Here is a 22,752-nt window from a genome sequence, read left to right on the forward strand (position 1 = left end):
AAGAACCCACTACATTAGTCTGGCATTCTCATTGGGCTGATACACAGGGTGTTGCACATCTACCCATCCATTCCAGCAACAATAGCACCAGCTACAAACAGAATGAAATAAAAATAAGCAACACACAAAATGCTGGAGGAACTCAGCAGGCCAGGCAGCATCCATGGAGAAGAGTAAGCAGTCAACGTTTCATGCGAAGATCCTTCATCGTGAAGAGTCCTCCAGCATTTTGAGTATGTTGCTTGGATTTCCAGAGTCTGCAGATTTTCTCTTGTTTGAAATAAAAACATATAAGTGTTACAGAACGTCAAGTGGCATCTACAAAGAGAGGAACGGAGATGATCTTCCAGTTCCTCGGTGACCTTCTGGCTGAACGTGGCATCCTCTACCACGATGGACACAGCCCTTGACCCCATCTCATCTATTTCCTGTATCTCTGTTCTTGCTCTGTCCAGGAGGAGGAGGAGGGTGAAAGCAGCGTTCCCTTGGTCCTCACCCTCCATAACACCAGCTGCTGGATTTAACAGATCATCCTCCTGCATTTTTGCAGTTCTAACAAGATCCTAACACCAGGAACATTTTGCTCCCCTCTCCTTTCAGCATTGTCCCCTAGACCACTCATGCCTCCACCATCTTAATCAGAATCAGAATTAATATCACCAACATTTCTTGTTTTGCAGCAGTACAACGCAATACATAAAATACTGTAAATTACAATACGGAATACATATTAAAAAATGAAACAAGTCGTGCAAAAAGAAAGCAAAATTCTGAGGTAGTGTTCATGGATTAATTCATTATAGCATGGATTATAGATGGAAATAGAGAGAGACTCCCTCCACATTGATGTGAGATATTAACTGGTAGAAGATAAAGCAAGGTAAAATAATGTAGATGTTGGATTGTCAATATCATCAAGAACGAAGCGGACCACAAAAGATCCAGATTGGAAGTAATCAAAAATAAGAGAGGAGCAAATGAAGATTAGCTGAAATGTAGGAGGAGAGTCAAAGCTGTTTGATCAACATATAGATAATAAAAGCTTTCTATGTGAAGGAGTAAGCCCACTCAAGACCATGACAGGAACTTGCACATGGACACTGAGGGCAGAGCTCAGGTACTAAATAAGTACTTGGTGCATCTTCACCAGGGAGACGGTGCTTTCCAAATTAACAGCTGTGATACTGGATATGATAAATATAGATAGAATAGAGGACTAGAAAAGTTGGTTGAAGTAAGGAAGTCATCAAGGGCACATCCTAGGATTTTGTGGGAAGTATGCAAGTAAATCATGGGACCATCAGACAACCCTAGAGCAGATTGAGTACTGACATGATACGGACTCTCCAGCTCCTGCTAAACTGCTCATGGCAGATAGTGTTAATATGGAAACGTCCTTCCACACATCCTCTTCGAATGGTTTCAGGTCAGGCAATATCATGGGTTTGATGCAAAATTAAGCTCTCTCTATAATTATCATCAAAATGAATAAAGATAATTTTAAATAGCTGTGTGCTTAGTTGCAGTGACCTCTCTGGGTCCCACAAATGGTGCAAATGTTTGTCTTACACATTTTCTTATGAATACAAGACCCTGTTAGACATTATTATAATAGTGCAAATAACACTAAAAAAGCACGTCATACTTTATGTCAACCTGTCCATCTTCAGGCCATTCCATTCAGAGATTTGCGTATTATTTGGTGGCTGGATTGTGTTTTGCAACTTAACCCCAGCTGTGTATATGTATATGTATATGGCTGTGTATGTGTGTATGGCTGAATGACAATAAACTTGAACCTGAACAGAATACAAGGAAAATACATTTTTGGACATCATATACAGAGATTTTAATGTGCAAGGTCATAGCTCCTGAAAATAGTGACACGGTTAGCGGGATAGTGACGATGGCAACTGGCATGCTTTCCTTCATGGATCGAGTCATTGAGTTGGGATGTCATGTTGCAGCAGTACACACTATTGGTTAGGCCACAGTACTAGGCACAATCCTGGTCACTGCACTACACAGAACGTAAAAAGCAGCACTTCACAGGAACAGGCCCTTCAACGCACAATGCCTGTACTGAACACAATGCCAAACTAAACTAAATCTCTTGGTCAAGAGACTTTTTCCAAAAACAGGCAGATGGCACAGGTTTAAAATGAGAGGGAAGAAATGTAAAATAGTTCTAGAACACAGGCAAGACCTTCGGCCCTCAATGTTGTACTGACCTTTTAACCCATTCTCAGAACAACCCTTCGACGTAGCCCTCCATTTTTCTATTATCCATGTGCCTAAGGGTTTCTTAAATGTCCCAAATTTATCTGTCTCTACCACCACCCCTGCAGGGTGTTCCATACACTCACCCTCTCAATGTAAATAATTTACTTATGACATCCCCCACTATACTTTCCTCCAATCACCTTAAAATTATTCACCCTTGTATTAGCCATTTCCGCCCTGGGAAAAACTCTTCGCCTATCCGCTCAATCTATGCCTCTTATCATCTTATACCATTCTAAAAGCCCTCTTTTGCACCAAAGAGAAAAAGCCTTAGCTCACTTAACCTAAGCTCAGAAGACATAAGATTTGAGAGAAGTTTTTCCAAAAGAGGGAGGTAGCTATTTGAAACAGGCCACACAGGAGCTGGTACAGGCAGATACAATTAAAATGTTTAAATACAGGCAGTCCCTGGGTTACATACAGGTTCCGTTCCTGAGTCCATCTTTAAGTCGGATTTGTACGTAAGTCAGAACAAATATATCTGGTATTATTTAGCGTCAGTTAGTCAAACTGTATATAGTTAGTCTTAGTATATAGCATATATTTTACCTTTCTATGCATATAAAATACTTAAGAAACGTATGTATTCCATTAATTAAACCACTGCGTTGCTTAGTATTAATTGTAGCTTTCATTGGGGCAGGGCCTTTCACATGCTCCATTATCCTCACTTGATCCGTTATCCTTTAAAATTGTTCCAATCATTGACCGACTGTAGCCTAACGCTTTTCCACTGACCAATGGTGTTTCACCTCTTTCCAAACGCTTTATTATTTCCACTTTATTTTCAATCACGATTGCTTCCTGTTAATGGAACAGAAACACTGCGGGCAGCAGGTCCCGAGCTCCGCTGGCTCCCGCGGTCCGCTGGGTCAATAGACAATAGACAGTAGGTGCAGGAGTAGGCCATTCAGCCCTTCTAGCCAGCACCGCCATTCACTGTGATCATGGCTGATCATACACAATCAGTACCTCGTTCCTGCCCTCTCCCCATATCCCTTGACTCTGCTATCTATAAGAGCTCTATCTAACTCTCTCTTGAAAGCATCCAGAGACTTGGCCTCCACTGCCTTCTGGGGCAGAGCATTCCACATATCCACCACTCTCTGGGTGAAAAAGTTTTTCTGCATCACTATTTTAAATGGCCTACCCCTTATTCTTAAACTGTGGCCTCCAGTTCTGGACTCACCCATCAGCAGGAACATGCTTCCTGCCTCCAGCATATCCAATCCCTTAATAATCTTATATGTTTCAATCAGATCCCCTCTCATCCTTCTAAATTCCAGTGTATACAAGCCCAGTTGCTCCAATCTTTCAACATATGACAGTCCCGCCATTCCGGGAATTAACCTTGTAAACCTACGCTGCACTCCCTCAATAGCAAGAATGTCCTTCCTCAAATTTGGAGACGAAAACTGCATACAATACTCCAGGTGGGGTCTCACCAGGGCCCTGTACAGCTGCAGAAGGACCTATACTCAATTCCTCTTGTTATAAAGGCCAGCATGCCATTAGCTTTCTTCACTGCCTGCTGTACCTGCATGCTTGCTTTCATTGACTGATGTACAAGAACACCTAGATCTCGGTGTACTTCCCCTTTTCCTAACTTGACTCCATTTAGATAGTAATCTGCCTTCCTGTTCTTGCCACCAAAGTGGATAACCTCACATTTATCCGCATTAAACTGCATCTGTCATACATTCGCCCACTCACCTAGCCTGTCCAAGTCACCCTGCATTCTCATAACATCCTCCTGACATTTCACACTGCCACCCGGCTTTGTGTCATCAGTAAATTGGCTAATGTTATTTTTAATCCCTTCATCTAAATCCTTAATGTAAATTGTAAACAGCTGCGGTCCCAGCACTGAACCTTGCGGTACCCCACTGGTCAGAGCCTGCCATTCCGAAAGGAACCCATTTCCTGTCAGCCAGCCAATTTTCAATCCATGTTAGTACTCTGTCCCCAATACCATGTGTCCTAATTTTGCCCACTAATCTCCTATGTGGGACTTTATCAAAGGCTTTCTGAAAATCCAGGTATACTACATCCACTAGCTCTCCCTTGTCCATTTTCATAGTTACATTCTCAAAAAAAAAACTCCAGAAGATTAGTCAAGCATGATTTTCCCTTCCTAAATCCATGCTGACTAGGACTGATCCTTCTACTGCTATCCAAATGTGTCGTAATTTCCTCTTTTATAATTGACTTCAGCATCTTTCCCACCACTGACGTCAGGCTAACTGGTCTATAATTCCCTGTTCTCTCTCTCCCTCCTTTCTTAAAAAGTGGGACAACATTAGCCACCCTCCAATCCACAGGAACTGTTCCTGAATCTATAGAACATTGGAAAATGATTACCAATGCATCCACGATTTCTAGAGCCACCTCCTTAAGTACCCTGGGATGCAGACGATCAGGTCCCGGGGACTTATCAGCCTTCAGACCCAAAAGTCTATCCAACACCATATCTTGCCTAACATAAATTTCCTTCAGTTCATCCATTACCCTAGTTCCTTTGGCCACTATTACATCTGGAAGATTGTTTGTGTCTTCCCTAGTGAAGGTAGATCCAAAGTACCTGTTCAACTCATCTGTCATTTCCTTGTTCCCCATAACAAATTCACCCGTTTGTCTTCAATGGCCCAATTTTGGTCTTAACTATTTTTTTTTCTTTTCACATACGTAAAGAAGCTTTTACTATCCTCCTTTATATTCTTGGCTAGTTTACCATCGTACCTCATTTTTTTCTCCGCGTATTGCCTTTTTTGTTATCTTCTGTTGCTCTTTAAAAGCTTCCCAGTCCTCCGGATTCCCGCTTATCTTTGCTATGTTACACTTCTTCTCTTTTATTTTTATACTGTCCTTTACTTCCCTCGTCAGCCATGGGCACCCCTTACTCCCCTTAGGATCTTACTTCCTCTTTGGAATGAACCAATCCTGCACCTTCTGCATTATTCCCAGAAATACCTGCCATTGTTGTTCCACTGTTTTCCCTGCTAGGGTATTGTTCCATTGAACTTTGGCCAGCTCCTCCCTCATAGCTCCATAGTTCCCTTTGTTCAACTGTAATACTGACACATCCGATTTTCCCTTCTCCTTCTCAAATTGTAGGTTAAAACATATCATATTATGGTCAATACCTCCTAATGGCTCCTTTACTTCGAGGTCCCTGATCAAATCCGGTTCATTGCACAACACTAATTCTAGAATTGCATTCTCCCTGGTGGGCTCCAGTACAAGCTGTTCTAAGAATCCATCTCGGAGACACTCCACAAACACCCTTTCTTGGGGTCCAGTACCACCCTGATTCTCCCAGTCTACCTGCATGTTGAAATCCCCCATGACAACTGTATCATTACCTTTGTGACATACCAATTTTAACTCTTCATTCAACTTACACCATACATCCAGACTACTGTTTGGGGGCCTGTAGATAACTCCCATTAGGGTCTTTCTACCCTTAGAATTTCTCAGTTCTATCCATACTGACTCTACATCCCCTGATTCTATGTCCCCCCTCGCAAGGGACTGAATATCATTCCTCACCAAGAGCCACCCCACCCCCTCTGCCAGTCAGTCTGCCCTTTCGATAAGATGTATATCCTTGAATACTCATTTCCCAGGCCCTGTCCACTTGAAGCCATGTCTGTTATTCCCACATCGTACTTGCCAATTTCCAACTGAGCCTCAAGCTCATCTACTTTATTCCTTGTACTTCGTGCATTCATATATAATACTTTTAATTCGTTACTCCCCTCACCTTTCATATCAATTCCTATTTCACTTGGCCATACTTAATGATCTCTTCTTGAGCTTACTGCTCCATTGATTCTGTTGTCCTTTTTAACTTTTCTTATTTTCACTTTCCCTTTAACTCCATCTTTATATTTCCAGTTCATCCCCTCCCCCCCATTACTTAGAATAAACACATCTGTGATGCAGTGGCAAACCTGCCTGCCAGAATGCTGGTCCCCCACCTATTAAGGTGCAACCCGTCCCTTTTGTACAATTTCCTAAGGACCACCGCACTGAGACAGGTTAAATGGGACAAGTGGGGGCTGTGCTGGGTTTGGGTATTTGATCCTCCACAATATTCCACGTGGGAATTTAAACTGGAGGTGGCAGTGGATTTTTTTTTTATGAAGTTGAGTTGCGAGCTTAACATCAACCCGGCACAGATGGTACAGGAGTAACTGGATCAACATCAACCCTCCAGCTAAAAAAATTGCTTCTTACTTCTGTTCTAAAGGTTCACCCCTCAATTTTGAGGCTGTGCCCTCTAGTTCTGGATACCCCCACCATAGGAAACATCCTCCACACATCCAACCTATCTAGTCCTTTCAATATTTGATAGGTTTCAATGAGAACCCCCACATTCTTCTAAATTCTAGTGAGTTAAGGACCAAAGCTGCCAAACATTCCTCATAGGTTAAACTATTCCCAGATTTATCCTTGTGAACTTCCTCTGGACTCTCTCCAATGACAACATATCCTTTCTGAGATATGGGGTCCAAAACTGTTGACAATGTTCTAAGTGCGGTCTGACTAGTAAAGGCTCAGCATTATCTCCTTGCTTTTATATTCTATTCCCTTTGAAATAAATGCCAACGTGCATTTGCCTTCTTCACCATAGACTCAACCTGTAAATTAACCTTCTGGGAGTTTTGCGCAAGGACTCATAAATCCCTTTGCACCTCTGATGTTTGAACCTTCTCCCCATTTAGATAATAGTCCATACTATTGTTCCTTTTACCAAAATGCATTATCATACATTTCCCAACACTGTATTCCATCTGCCACTTTTTGCCCGTTCTTCCGATTTGTCTAGGTCCTGCTACAACACCCTGCTCCCTCAGCTCTACCTACCCCTCCACCTATCTTCAAATCATCTGCAAACACTGCCAAAAAGCCATCAATTCAATTAACTAAATCAATGACAAACAATGTGACAAGTAGTGGTCCCAGTACTGACCCTTGAGGAACACCACTAGTCATTGGCAGTCAACTAGAAAGGGCCCTTTTATTTCCACTCACTATCTCCTCCTGTCAGCCATTCCTCTATCTATGCCAGTATCTTTCCTGTAACGCCATAGGATTTTATCTTATTAAGCAGCCTCATGTGTGGCACCTTGTCAAATGCCTTATGAAAATCCAAGTAAATGATATCCACTACCTCTCCTTTGTTATCCTGCTGTTACTTCCTCGAAGAACTCTTTAACAGATTTATCAGGCAAGATTTCACTTTACAGAAACCATATTGCCTTTGACTTAGTTTATCAGTAGTCTCCAAGTACCTCAAAACCTCATCATTAATAATAGATTCCAACACTTTCCCAAACACTGAGGTTGGGCTAAATGGCCTATAATTTCCTTTCTTTTGCCTTCCTCCCTTTTTGAAAAGTGGAGTGACATTTGCAATCTTCCAGTCCTCTGAGACCATACCAGAATTGAGCGATTCTTTAAAGATCATGACCAATGCATCCATGATCTCTTCAGCAACCTCTCTCAGGACTCTAGGAAGTAGTCCATCTGGCCTAGGTGACTTACCCACCTGAAGAGCACTTTTTCCTTTTGTAATAGGAATGGCACTCACTCCTGCTGACACTCATGGACCTCTGGCAAACTGCTAGTGTCTTCCACAATGAGACAAATGCAAAGTATCCATTAAGTTCATCTGCCATTTCTTTGTCCCCCATTACTACCTCATCATTATCTTTTTCCAGTGGACCAATATCAACTCTCACCTCCCTTTTATTCTTTATATAACTGAAAAAAAATTTGGTATCCTGCTTTATATTATTGGCTAGTCTGCCCTCATATTTCTTTTCCTTTCTTATAGCTTTTTTAGTTGCCTTTTGTTGGATTTTAAAAGTTTCCCAATCATCCAACTTCCCACTCACTTTTGCTATCTTATATGCCCTTTCCTTGGCTTTTATACAGTCCTTAACTTCCTTTATCAGCCATGGTTACCTATCCCTGCCATTTGAGAACTTCTTCCTCTGTGGGACATATCTATCTTGCACCTTGTGAACTATTCCCAGAAACTTCAGCCACCTCTGCTCTGCCATCATTCCTGCCAGTATCCTCCTCCAATCCCCCTGGACAAGCTCTTCACCTATGCCCCTGTAATTCTTTTTGTTCCACTGCGATAATGATAAATGTGAGTTATGCTTCTCCCTCTCAAATTGCAATAAGAATTCAATCATATTATGATCACTGTCTCATAAGGGTTCCTTTACGTTAAGCTCATTATAAGATTTGGGTTATTACACAAGACCCAATCTAGACAAGACTTTTCCCAAGTAGGCTCAAGCACAAGATGTTCCAAAAAGCCATTTCATAGGCATTCATCAAATTTCCTCTCTTGCGATCCAACAGCAACCTGATTTTCCCAATCCCCTTGCATATTGAAGTCCCCCATTACAATTGTGTCATTACATTTTTGTTTGTCATCTACAGGTATATCAATAATCTGGATGATAATGCGATTAACCAGATCAGCAAATTTGTTGATTACACCAAGATTGGGGATGTTGTGAACAGTGAGAAAGGCAATCATGACTTGCAGAGTCATGGGCATGCTATTTTGACACGACTCTGCAAGTCACGATAGCCAGCACAATCCTCACTGACTTAATTTGACGCAAAAGATCTGAATGTTGCATGAAGGGCATCATATAAGTGCAGGTCCATCTGTTTTTGTTTTAACTACAGCCATCCATTGCCAGAAGTGCTTGATGTGGCAACGTAGAGGAAACTTTACTGGCATGGCACTCTGGGGAGTGTTTAACCTGGGTTGCACTCGTCTAATGGTGAAGTGTAAAGTGAACTTTGAATGCTAGCTATCTGGTACTCCTCCCATCTCCATAGCAGTTATAAGATTAGAAACTTAGTGAAACAGTAAAAGATCACCTGAAAACACTTCACAACCAATGAAATACTTTTCAATTTTTTGAAAATATAACCCCCTCTCCTCTCCTATCAGATTTCTTCTTCATTGTTGGGGAAAAGCTCCATTAAATTCAGGTTGGCACTTCCATTGTATCCTGGATAGGAGACTACCCGACAGGCAGACCACAGTATGTGCAGCTTCAGAGCTGTGTGACAGATATGGCTATAAGCAGCACCAGGGCCCCACGAGAGAACTACAGTGGCACCCCTCCTGTTTACTCTGTGTACCTCGGACTTTAGATACAACACTGAGGTCATATCATCTGCAGAAATGCTCTTATGACTCAGCAATAGTTGGGTGTATAAAGGGAGGACAGGAATTCAGGGCCCTGGTGAAGGACTTTATCAAATGATGCAAGCTGAGTCATCAGTAAGACAAAGGAGATGGTGATGGGCTTTAGGAAGACTAACCCTGCATTGCTCCGTTACTATTGATGGTGAGGACATGGATTTGGTGAAGACCTACAAGTACCTGAGGTGCACCTGGATGACAGACTGATTAGAAAGGCTGGCTCTATTATAGGAGACAAGCTGGACACACTGGAGGCTCTGGTAGAACAAAGGACCCTACAGAAAATCCTGGCAAACCTGAACAATGCTTCTCACCCTCTGCATGCCACCTTGGCTGAACAGAGCAGCATTTTCATTAATAGGCTAAGACAACTGGGTGCTGCTCCAGAGAGACATTAGGCTCTATAATGTGTCAACCTATAGCCAGGGAAGTGATGACTCCCTCCTGTTAGACCATTTGTAGTAACTTATTTTTTATTCTTTCAACTAACTTGGCCTTTTCTCCTTGGAGTGACGAAGGATGAGAGGTGACCTAACAGAGGTGTATAAGATGGTGAGAGGCATTGATCGTGTGGATAGCCAGAGGCTTTTTCTCAGGGCTGAAATGGCTAACATGAGGGGGCATAGTTTAAAGGTACTTGCAAGTACGTACAGAAGGCAGATCAGGGGTTAGTTTAACACAGAGTTGCAAGTGTGTGGAATGCACTAGTGGTGGATACAATAAGGTCTTCTAAGAGACTCTTAGATAGGTACATGGAGCTTAGAAAAATAAAGGGCCATGCAGTAGGGCAATTCTAAGCAGTTTGTAGAGTAGGTTACACAGTCAGCACAACATTGTGGGCCAAAGGGCCTGTAATGTGCTGTCGACTTCTATGTTCTATGTTCTCTTCTAATATTTATACCTGTGCACTTATAATGCTACTGTGATTTCTATGACACTGTAATTTCCTTTGGGATCAATAAAGTATCTATCTCTCTATTCTCCATCCATCACCTCCTGGCTTCTCACTTCATCCCTAGCCACCTACCCTCCCCCTCACCTGGTTTCACCTATCACATGCCAGTGAATACTCCTTTCCTCCCCCACCACATCCTATTCTGGCTTCTTTCCTTTCCAATCCTGATGAAGACCTCAACTCTTGGTTCCCCTCCATGACACTGCTGACCTGCTGAGTTCCTGCAGCATTTCCAGCATCTGCAGAGCTTCTTGTGTTTCAAATGTAGCCATTGCTTTAAGAAGGGCAATAGCTTGTTTGCAACTGTAACTCTTGCTTTGCCTAGCAGCTTAATACAGGGGGTGATAACCCCCTGTCCAGCCAAACTTAAGGTGGATGGATGCTGCACTATGTGTCCCCTGTTCCTCAGTCTATTTGTTCTGGCCGGGGTGTGTGGTGTCTCAGGTTATGCTGATTGCTTTCCTCCTGAGTCTGCTGGAATAGATGGTGTCCAGTCCTGGGAGCTCCATCCTGACAATTCGCTGGGCCGCCTTCACCATGCGATGCAGGTCTTGTCGCTCAGCAGCTGTGCAACTGGCACACCACACTGTGGCGCTGTTGGTCAGGGTGGTTTCAATTGTGCTTCTGTAGAAGTTAAGCAACTTTATCTTCTCAATACTTGCTTGTATTTTTATATAATCACCTTTATACATGTAATTATTCAGTGAATTTTCTAGTAATTATTGTACAGTTGCTTTTCTAGAAACTTCTTAGTTTTCTGTGGCATGTATCACATCGCTTGAAACTGGGTATTTAACAGGTTAATTGTAATCACTGTAAATCACTGTTATCGCTAGTCTGATTATGACATAGCAACGGCTGTTTCTCCTATTTCATTTCTTTGTTTTCTCACTCCTCGTTCTTGTCCATTTTCCACTCTTGTAACACACTTAATAAAATTATCAACAAGATTTATGCCCCATTCATGACTTCCCAAGAGCCTTTGGATAGCAAAAGCACCAGGATCAAAGAGAAGATCAAACATAGCCTGAAGCAGCAAAGCTGAGTAGAGATTTAATCCACATTTACATTCCCATCTCAAATCCGCCTGGGATTTATTTATTGAGATACAATGCGGAGAAAGCCCTTCTGGCCCTTTGAGCCAGCAAATCCCTGATTTAATCCGAGCCTAGTCACAGGACAATTTACAATCACCAATTAACATACTAACCAGTACACTTTAGACTACGGGAGAAAACCCATGTGGCCACTGGGAGAATGTACAAACAGGGAGCAGCGGGAATGAAACCCAGGTCACCTGTACTGTAAAGCATTCTGCTAAACACTATGCTACCATACTGCCCTGTTTGTAAGAGTTACTAACGCTCCTTCAATATACCCAGTTAAATAATTCATATACTTACATAGATTAGATGCAGATTAAGGCAAGGGATTGGAGTCAGGATGATAGAACTGAGGATGAGCCAGCAGGTTTAGAAATAGATGATGGGTGTAACATGAATGTAAGGAAGAAGTCATTGATTGGGTACAAACGTAGACAGAGCACAATGTTAAATTGTACCACAGAGGCAAAATTCAAAGGGTGAAGAATGCAGGCCTGAAGATGCTGTATTTAAATGCCCATAAGTAATCAGAACAAGGTGGATGAACTCGTGGTGCATTTAGAGATTGGTCAGTATGATGTTGACGTCATGGTTGAGAAAAGGCCATAGTTGGGAGCTTAATATCAAAGAGTATACTTTGTATTGAAACTGTGGACATGGTGGAGGATTACAAATACCTGGGGATACAAATTGACAATAAACTGGACTAGTCAAGGAACACTGAGGCTGTCTACAAGAAGGGTCAGAGTCGTCTCTATTTCCTGAGGAGACTGAGGTCCTTTAACATCTGCCGGACAATGTTCGCTGTTCGATGTTCTATGAGTCTGTGGTGGCCAGTGCTATCATGTTTGCTGTTGTGTGCTGGGGCAGCAGGCTGAGGGTAGCAGACACCAACAGAATCAACAAACTCATTCGTAAGGCCAGTGATGTTGTGGGGATGGAATTGGACTCTCTGACGGTGGTATCTGAAAAGAGGATGCTGTCCAAGTTGCATGCCATCTTGGACAATGACTCACATCCACTCCATAATGTACTGGTTAGGCACAGGAGTACATTCAGCCAGAGACTCATTCCACCGAGATGTAACACTGAGCGTCATAGGAAGCCATTCCTGCCTGTGGCCATCAAACTTTACAACTCCTCCCTCGGAGTGTCAGACACCCTGAGCCAATAGGCTGGTCCTGGACTTACTTCCACTTGGCATGATCAACTTATTATTTAATTATTTATGATTTTATATTGCTATATTTCTACACAATTCTTGGTAACGAAACACAATTTCCCTCAGGATCAATAAAGTATGTCTGTCTGTCTGACAGGCAGGAAGGCATAGGTGGTGATGTGGCTCTGTTGATAAGGGATGGAATTACATCTTTAGAAAGAGGTGACATAGGGTCAGAGAATACTGATTAAAGCACTCCCCAGAGTGCCATGCCAATAAAGTTTCCTCTACGTTGCCACATCAAGCACTTCCATAAGGAACATAAAGGAACCCAGACGAGACAGTGATCATAATATAATTGAATTCATACTGCAGTTTGAGAGGGAGAAGCATAACTAACGTGTATCAATATCACAATGGTATAAAGGGAAGTACAGAGGCATGAGAGAGGAGCTTGCCCAAGTGGATTGGGGGAGGATACTGCCAGGAATGACGGCAGAACAGAGATGACTGAAGTTTCTGGGAATAGTTCACAAGATGCTTCCTTCTTCGGTTGTCCATCAGAATCCGATGACGACGTCCACTCCTTTAATGGTGAGATCTTTGAAGACTATACAGTCCTATCCTGGACCCACAAGTTCTATTGCAGGTGGGACATGTATATGTGGTAGTGATGGTCGTGATGGCAACCATGGCTGCATTTCTCCTGGCTCTCTTCTGGTTGTTCTTTCTATCTCCAGAATACTGACCCCATCCCTACACAGCCGTCGCCAAGTGTTACGGTCAGCAGCAACATCCTCCTGGTCCTCAGGTCTGATCTTGCACTTCCTTAAAGCATTCTTCATCTGATCATTATAGCGCCTCTTCAGCCCTCCAGCTGAGCGTCGACCAAGATGTAGCTGGCCGTATAACACTCTGCGGGGTAGCCAACATGGGGGCATCCTTATCACGTGCCCCTCCCACTACAGTTGACTCTGGGTGATCATGGCCTCAATACTTCTGCAGTTGGTCTTTACAAGCATTTCAGTATGAGGCACCCGCTCACAGCAAGCACCCCAGGATGCGCTGAAGGCAGCTTATGTGGAAGTGCTCAAGGACTTGATGTGATGGCTGTAGGGTAACCTACATAAAGGAGGTATAAAGGAGCCATACAGCCATAAAGGAGGGTGGTGACACAGACCGCTTGGTATACAGCGACCTTTCTGGAGGGACGAAGGCTCCTGTTCTGAAAGACTCTATGCCAGAGTCTCCCAAAAGCAGCCGATGCCAGTTTAATGCAGCTCTGGATGTCGTTGTCAATGCCGCTATCCTCAGAGAGAATGCTCCCCAGATATTTGAGAGATGGCACTACTGACAGCTTTTCATCACCAACAGTGAAGGCAGGTAGGGTGGGTGGGACACTGGTACTCCATTGGCAAACCGCTTCTGTCTTGGTGGTATTGACAATCAGCCCCATCCTGCTGTACGGGTCTCACCGCCACAGCAAGGACAGTCTGAAGATGCTCCGGAGTATGGGCCGCAAGAGCACGGTCATCTGCAAACTGCAGCTCCAGGACCCGCTCTCTATGGAGTTTGGTGGTTGCGTGGATCCTCCTGATGTCAAAGAGGTTGCCATCTACTCTGACGTCCACTGCCTCACCACTGCTGTCTTGTTGTGGAGAAGCTTGCTAACACAGAAGAGGAAGACGTTAAAGAGCACTGTCGCTAGCACACACCTCTGCCTCACCCCTGTGTGTACAAGGAAGGGCTCGGACTCTTGTCCTCCTATGGTCACCCGAGCAGTTATCCCATCGTGGTACTGGCGGAGGATGTTAACAAATTTATTTGGACAGCCAAACCTGAGGAGGACATCCCATAAGAGCTCTCTTTGCACAGTGTTGAATGCTTTGGAGAGGTCAACAAAGGCCATAAAGGGGTCTTGATGTTGCTCCCGGCACTTTTCCTGAAGCTGCCGGGCTGTGAAGATCATGTTGATCGAGCTCCTGTTCTTCCTAAATCCACACTGCGATTCAGGCAGCATTGACTCGGTGATGTTGCTGATGAGCCTCTGAAGCATCACCTTAGCCAGGACCTTTCCAGCAACAGAAAGGAGTGATACGCCCCTACTACTGCTGCAGATGGCCTTTTGTGTGTGTGGAGTATTTGCTCACAGGGTGTGTGTGAAGCGTCGAGTGCAGTAGTGTCGTAGTGCCTGTAGCTAGTGCATGTAGCATGATGCATGGTGCTCTCTGCTTACAGCTATTGCCGCTGGCTAGCCTTCTCAACAGAGGGTATAAAGAGGAGCCTCCTCCCGCCAGTCCAGAGCCTCTCCACCACCAAGACTCCTGCAGTGCCTCCTCGGGGCCACGCACAAAAACTGAGTATCTTACGGATAAACTACAGGGGATCTCAGAGCAGCAGTGGGATCCAGCGATGTGGCGTGCAGGCCCACCACTGTGTGGATACGCCCTGACAACCATCAACCACTGTCCCAGCTATGGGTATGTAGCCCCACTGCCTTGTGGTAAGTCTGTTGAGACAAGGCTGAGGGAGTACACCCTGACAGAAAAGCAATGCGCTGGCGATGTGCAATAGGCAGGCCTTAACGGACCAAGGACCCGGCAGCCTCCTGCAGCCAAGACGTGGGATCGGTTGTCCTCGGATCTCCCTCGCCACCAGGATTTACCTCATCACAAGATGCAGGATAGATGTGTCCCATAGAGGAAGAAGATCTCAAATGGCAGAGGTAGGCAACCATGGCTGACAACGGAAATTAAGGAATGTATAAAAGCCAGGGGAAGGATCTATAAAATAGCAAGAGTGAGTGGGAAGTTGGATGATTGGGAAGCTTTTAAAATATGAGGGCAGACAAGTCAATAATACAAAGCAAGATACCAAAAGTTTTTCTAGTTATATAAAGAGTGAAAGTTGATATCGGACCACTGGAAAATGATGCCGGTGAGGTAGTAATGGGGAACAAAGAAATGGCAGATGAACTTAATGGGTACTTTGCATCTGTCTTTACTATGGAAGACATGAGCAGTGTGTCAGAGGTCTGTGAGTGTCAGGGATCAGGAGTGAGTGCCATTGCTCTTACAAAGTGGATAAGTCACCTGGACCAGATGGACTACATCCCAGAGTCCTGAGAGAGGTTGCTGAAGAAATAACGGATGCATTGGTCATGATCTTTCTAGAATACCTTGATTCTGGAGGACTGGGAGATTACAAATATCACTCCACTCTTTCAGAAGGCAAAAAGAAAGAAAATTATTGGACAATTAGCCTAAGCTCAGTGGTTGGGGAAGTGTTGGACTATTATTAAGGACGAGATTTCAGAGCACAGATTAATGATAAAATAGGTCAAAGTCAGCATGGTTTCTGTCAAGGGAAATCTTGCCGGACAAATCTATTAGAGTTCTTTGAGGAAGTAACAAGCAGGGTGGATAAAGAAGCAGTGGATGTCACTTACCTGGATTTTCATAATGTGTTTGATAAGATCCCACACATGAGGCTGCTTACAGGAAAGGTACTGGCATGGATAGCGGATTGGTTGACAGACAGGAGGTAGTGAGTGGGAATAAAAGGGGCCTTTTCTGGTTGGCCACTGGTGACTAGTGTTGTTTCTCAGAGGTCAGTATTGTGAACGTTGCTTTTCACATTGTTTGTCAATGATTTAGATAATGGAATTGATTACTTTGTAGCAAAGTTTGCAAGTGGAACATAGACAGAGAGGTAGTGCTAAGGAAACAATGTAACTACGATAGGACTTAGACAAATTGGAAGAACGGGCAAAACAGTGGCAGATGGAATACAGTGTTGGGAAATGTATGATAATGCATTTTGGTAATAAAAACAACAGTGCAGACTATTATCTAGATGGGGAGAAGGTTCAAACATCAGAGGTGCAGAGGGACTGAGGAGTCCTCATGCAAGACTCCTAGAAGGTTAATTTACAGGTTGAGTCTGTGGTAAAGAAGGCAAATACAATGTTGGCATTTATTTTAAGGGGAATAGAATATAAAAGCAAGTAGATAATTCTGAGCCTTTTTTTAGATACTTGTTAGGCCACACTTGAAGTATTGTCAACAGTTTTGGGCCCCATATCTCAGAAAGGATGTGTTGTCATTGAAGAGAGTCCAGAGGAGATTCACAAGGATGATTCCAGGAATAAAGAGATTAGGATATTAAGTGTGTTTGGCAACTTTGAGCCTGTACTCACTGGAATTTAAAAGAATGCATGGGGATCTCATTGAAACCTACTGAATGTTGAAAGGACAAAATAGGGTGGATGTGGAGAGGATGCTTCCTCTGGTGGGGGGTATCCACAACTAGAGAGCACAGACTCAAAATTGAGGAGTGACCCTTTAGTACAGAGGTAAAGAGTAACTTTTTTAGCCAGAAGTGGTGAATCTGTGGAATACAACACACACAAAATGCTGGTGGAACACAGCAAGCCAGGCAGCATCTAGGAGAAAAAGTACAGTGGACGTTTCGGGCCGAGACCCTTCATCAGGAGTCCTGACAAAGGGTCTCGGCCCGAAACATCGACTGTACTTCTTCCTATAGATGCTGCCTGGTCTGCTGCGTTCCACCAGCATTGTGTGTGTGTTGCTTTAATTTCCAGCATCTGCAGATTTCCCCGTGTTTGTGAATCTGTGGATTGCGCTGCCTTTGACTGTGGTGGAAGCCAAGTCTGTGGGTATATTTAAGGCGAAAGTTGATTGTTTCCTGATCAGTCAGGGCATCAAAGGATATGGCGAGAAGACAGGTGTATGGGGTTGAGTGGGATCCAGGCTCAGCCGTGGAGCAGACCTGATGGGCTGATTGTGCTCCTATGTCTTATGGTCTAAGGCTTATCAAGCAAATGTTAATACACACACACAGGTTAGCTATTGCATAAAGTTACACACACACTCACAGGTTAGATAGTGCATAAAGTTCACACACACTCACAGGTTAGATAGTGCATAAAGTTCACACACACGCATAGGTTAGATAGTGCATAAAGTTCACACACACGCATAGGTTAGATATGTAATTCCGAAAAGTATCTGTAGGAATTTGGAGAACTTTAGGGAGAGTGGGACTAGCTGGATTACGTTTACCTATCTATAACCAGTCTAGACCCGGGGCGGCGTGGTACAATTCTCAGAAACCGAGGCTTCAATGAGGCATAGGGCGAATCGGTTGCAGCAGCGTCCGTTCAAACTCCGAGGGCCGACACGCATGCGAAATCCCCACAAATTGCAAGTTTAAAGCGAAAAGACAAAGGAAAGGAACTACTTGGAATGCTGAAGTGACGAGAGATTAGAGTAACGAGGAAGAGGTTGCACCAACCTAAGTCCTTTTGGCAAAGCGTTGAAGTCGCCACTCGGCATAGACGGCGTTCCCGAGGATCGCCAGCTCGTTCCCGGACCGGGAATGAAGAAAGCGATTGTCAGCGCCCTCTACTGCTCGCGAGCACCACTGCCAGGTTAACCCTGCAAATCCACCCAATTTACTTACCGTTTCATCCTGTGTGATCCAGATCTCAGAAAGAATAATAGCAAACACGAGGAGATCTGCAGATGCTGGAAATTCAAACAACAACACACACAAAATGCTGGTGGAACACAGCAGGCCAGGCAGCAACTGTAGGGAGAAGCGATGTCGACGTTTCGGGCCGAGACCCTTCTTCAGGACTAACCGAAAGCACTGTCGACATTTTGGGGCGTCGATATTTATTTGGCAATTGCCATATTTTCTGATTCACAAGTCACAGGAAACAAATTCTTCCTATTCCAAACTTTTCATGTTTTTGGATAGTTCTCTCTACTCCAAACTTCCCATGATTTTGAGAAGTTCCCGTAAGATGGCGGTACACTCAGACACAGTGGCCTCTATGGAGCCAACTAAAGATGATATTGTCCTTTTATGATCAGAAGATGCTGCTGGACATTAAGAACTGCAGGTATACCGCATCAATAGTGGCAGAGCTATACTGAGTGTGACGGTATTGCTGCCTGCTACAGAAAGGGTCAGAGGCAGTGCCCGAATGCAGTGTACCGTCTAACAGTGAGTGATTGTCTTAGTCGTTTTTCTTGTGATCGCAAGACCCTGGTAGTGTGGAATGCTGCAGCTCTGGTTCACTGGTGGGTGAACTACAACTACATTCCTGATGGGTCGGGTAACATCACTGACTGGTTAAGTGGGGAGGACCAGCTTTTTGGCTATTACATTCCAGGGTGCGACTCGTGGCCTTTTGGGACAAAGAGGGGGCTGGTGGACTACTGTGGTGTATTGGGAGGTGACTATTGGGTTTACAGTGCTCTTGTATGTTATGGGCAACTTAATTGGGAGTTTTTGAGAGTTATACAAGTCTGAGGGTTGGATCATCACATTTGCAACTTTCAAGGGGTGGAATATCTTGTGGGGGAATGTCTGTTCTGATTGTCGAACATTGCTTCCATTGTGATTGGTTAGTTTAGAAACTGCAGTTCTTTTGTCATTGAGTAGTTAGTTGCCTAGTTCCAGTTTCAAGTATCTGGGTACATAAAATAGCACATGGAAGGAGCTTGCTCTCTCTTCCTTTATTTAAGGCAAGGACCCACATGACAATTGGGAAGGTATGTTCATTGAATGTTCATGTATGTATTCAACTTGGTAGTGTCTCTAACTTGGGGAACATGAATGTTTGGTCCAATTTTAAATGTTTGTAAATAAATGATTAATATTGCTATTCAAAGTCAGTGCATTTACTGTCTCACTCGCCAGACCTGCGAACCTGATTCAATATTGCATGCCGCTGGGATGGGTGTGCAGGTAGACCATCTCCTTGCCAGATTGAGTTCACCCAGGCCACACCCAGCCTTTTCTTAATCACTTCAAACAGCAGCAGAGTGAGAGTTGATTGAGGTGAAGGTGTGGCTGAGGCTGAGACTGAGGGCTGATGGAGCAGTACATTCACTTAAGCACAGTGAATGCTAGAGGCTGCAGAATCCCAGCAGCAGCAGGTAATCTTACAGCCACCACAATAGCTTGCACCACTGCCAAGGGAAAAGAAAATGGAGGTGCTCAGGAATCTCCAAGAAGAAATTAGTGAGAAAATGTGTGAATTACTCAAAGATCTCAGTAGCTTCCTTCAGCTCCCAGGAGAGGACATGGCTAAGAAAGCATGTTTGTCTCTCATATCCCTAACCAGTCACCATCTGGGAAGAGAGGAACTGGGTGATCTGGAGAAGAGTGGCATGTCTGAACTTCTGCAGGTTAGAGCTAAGTTAGTGGTTGCTACAACTGCTGTTGTTGATGCAACGAAGGAAGAAAACGGCAATTACAATAACCCACAATTCAATATAAAGGTCAGCTCCTAACAGGATGAACTCTAGTGATCTACAGCAGTTAGTTCAGAGGGAAATTGTCCCACCAGCATGGCACAAAGACTTTAAAATATCAGGTTGGTGAGCCTGGTCATTTTCTAGCCTTGTTCGCCAGATAGGAAAGGCTGTCCTGAGGAGATAAGCGATGCAGTGATGAGTGATTATGCCTGGGCTCCAGTTGCACAGTTATCAATCGGACTTGAACTTACCTACCCTTAGACAGATCGTTTCCTCACATCATCTGGAGAATGGGGCGACTGAACCATACAGGCAGCTGAAAAAAGAAGTCCAATGCAGCACAGAGACGCCACATAAATTTCTTGGTACGTGGTCTTGATCTGAAGCAAACAATACTGTTTGCCTCACAGTAAGTGGAGCCTGGTCTGAAATATGATCCAGTTTTAGCGCAGAGTATGTTTTTACGTACTGTACTCATTGGTTTAGGAAGTGATTGTATTCAAAAGGACCTCCAGTCATACTTTTTAGATCCCAAAACTTCAGCTGAGGTACTATTGGAGAAGCTAAACATTACTTTAGGAGAGGGAAACCAGAGGACCATGAGCCAGTAATCAGAGAATCAGAATCTTTAAATTCCTGGGTGTCACTATTTCAGAGGACCTGTCCTGGACCCATCATATAAATAATTGCAAAGAAAACAGGACAGCACCTCTACTTCTTCAGGAGTCTGCGGTAATTCAGCATGTCATTAACGTAAACAGCTCGTATAAATAGACAGGTAAACATGACCCCCATACCTTTTCACTGTACTCCTTTTGCTCTTCATCCCAAGAGGTCCAAGGTAGTCCACTCCTACATGTGTAAACAGAGGTTCTTCTGGAAAGACCCTGTCCAGCGGTAGATCTGACATGCACTGGTATCCTGAAATTGCATGCAACGTTGACAAAAAATTCACAGGATTCTTCTTTTGGCTGTGCTAGCACTGGGAATCCGGTATTTTGGTGCTACCTCAATAATGTGGTTATGGCCACCAGGTCCCACCTCTTGATGTACATGCCTCAGGATGTGGTCTGAAATAAGAAATCATTTCCCAGTATAACAAAGTTTTGACTCTTCAGGAATGGCTACCCGACCAAGCAGTCCACCAGCTCTCAAGACACCATCTTCAAGCACTGGATTGAGTTTGAAAATATGGCTGTTCCTTTTCACACTTTCTCCCCTTTGCAAATGAGAATTCATCTAGAAATCTGTATCTGGCAAAACCCAATGGTCTCCATTTCAGCATTTCTGAGCTCCTCCACTGAGAGTGATCTGACCTTTGGTCTTCTCATCTCTCTCCAAAGAACACCCTTGTTCTTCACCCAATTCAGACTGAGCAAGAGTGATGTTCACTTGCTTCCTCTTTTGACTAGAAACAAGAACAGGTTCTTAAATTTAATAATCCAGGCCATTGTCTTCCTCAAACAGGTCGACAACAAGAGGAGAGGGACTGTATGTGTTACCATATCCACTTCCTCTTCAATCAGCATGCATTCATTGCAACACTCCTCTTGCTTCCAAATCACCTGACAGAAGTTCTCCAGAGCAATTGGTGTTCACAGGCTGAAGATACTGAGGCCTGACACCCATGTCTCATTCTTCAGGAATGCTGACATTCAAACCTCTAGAGGCCATATCTGCCAGGTTGCTTGAAGTGTTTACATACCTCCATTAAGATGCTTGTCAGACCTTAAGAATTTCTGAAATACTGTTTGCAACAAAGGTTTGGAATCTGAAGTTTCATTTTTGATATACTTCAGCACAGAAGTACTATCAATACAAAACACTGAGTCCTGAAGCTGCATGTGCAACTCCTTCCTTCACATTGTGTCCTTACAGCTTGCCATACGAGGGATGGAAACTGACTTCAATGGAGCTGCCTTAGATTATCCCATGATAAAAGCACTGTGCACCAGAGAATGTGTGTTGTGCAACAATAGGTAGGCCACTGCTCCATAGTCATCTCCACTGCATCTGTAAAGCAGCAGTAACTTCCACAAAATCCAGGGGTTTCAAACATCTAACAACCTTGAAGTCTTCCAGCTAGCTTGTCCACTTATGAGCAACTGATGTTGATATAGTGTCATCCTAACCAAGCTCTTTCTTACATAGATCTTGTAGGATCTTCTTAGTAGATAACACCATTGGACTCAAGATTCCTTTTTTAAATCTTTTTATTAATTTTAAGCAAACATAAATGAAACATGAATACAGAGAGCTTGAGAGTACATAATTAATAGGTTAAGGTATAAATACAAATAGATGATAATCCATATATAATAACTTCCCAAACTCATAGTAATTATAAAAAATGGAGTAAATGAGAAAAACCCCTCCAAAACAAAGAAAAAAAAACCAAACCAACATGGGTCATTGCATTATGTCAAATATACACAGTAGCGTCAATAACTCCGAACCTCCATCCAAATAATTAAGGATAATAAAAGTAAGGTTTAGGAAAAGTCAGTTTAGCTCATATGAAAATGTTGAATAAATGGTCTCCAGGTTTCTTCAAATTTAACCGAAGGGTCAAAGATAACACTTCTGATTTTTTCTAAACTCAAACAAGAGATAGTTTGGGAAAACCACTGAAATATAGTTGGAGGATTAATTTCTTTACAGTTCAATAGGATAGATCTTCTAGCCATTAATGTAACAAATGCAATCATCCG

The 22,752-nt window shown here is 43.5% G+C and overlaps 1 protein-coding gene across 4 annotated transcripts in view; it reads right to left on the reverse strand.

Annotated features, from left to right (window-relative positions):
• The window catches only part of abhd14b (abhydrolase domain containing 14B), a 31,314-nt gene extending 13,122 nt beyond the window's left edge, over positions 1–18,192 (reverse strand). For 2 of the 4 annotated variants that reach the window (XM_059944545.1, XM_059944544.1), the window contains exon 1: positions 18,066–18,141. The gene's annotated coding sequence lies outside the window, so the exon portion shown is untranslated. Of the gene's footprint in view, positions 1–18,065 lie in introns of all 4 variants that reach the window. The other 2 variants (XM_059944542.1, XM_059944543.1) reach the window with 2 other exon arrangements.
• Between the last annotated feature and the right edge of the window lie 4,560 nt (positions 18,193–22,752).

This window comes from Hypanus sabinus, chromosome 19, assembly GCF_030144855.1.
Source record: "Hypanus sabinus isolate sHypSab1 chromosome 19, sHypSab1.hap1, whole genome shotgun sequence".
Taxonomy (NCBI): Eukaryota; Metazoa; Chordata; class Chondrichthyes; order Myliobatiformes; family Dasyatidae; genus Hypanus; species Hypanus sabinus.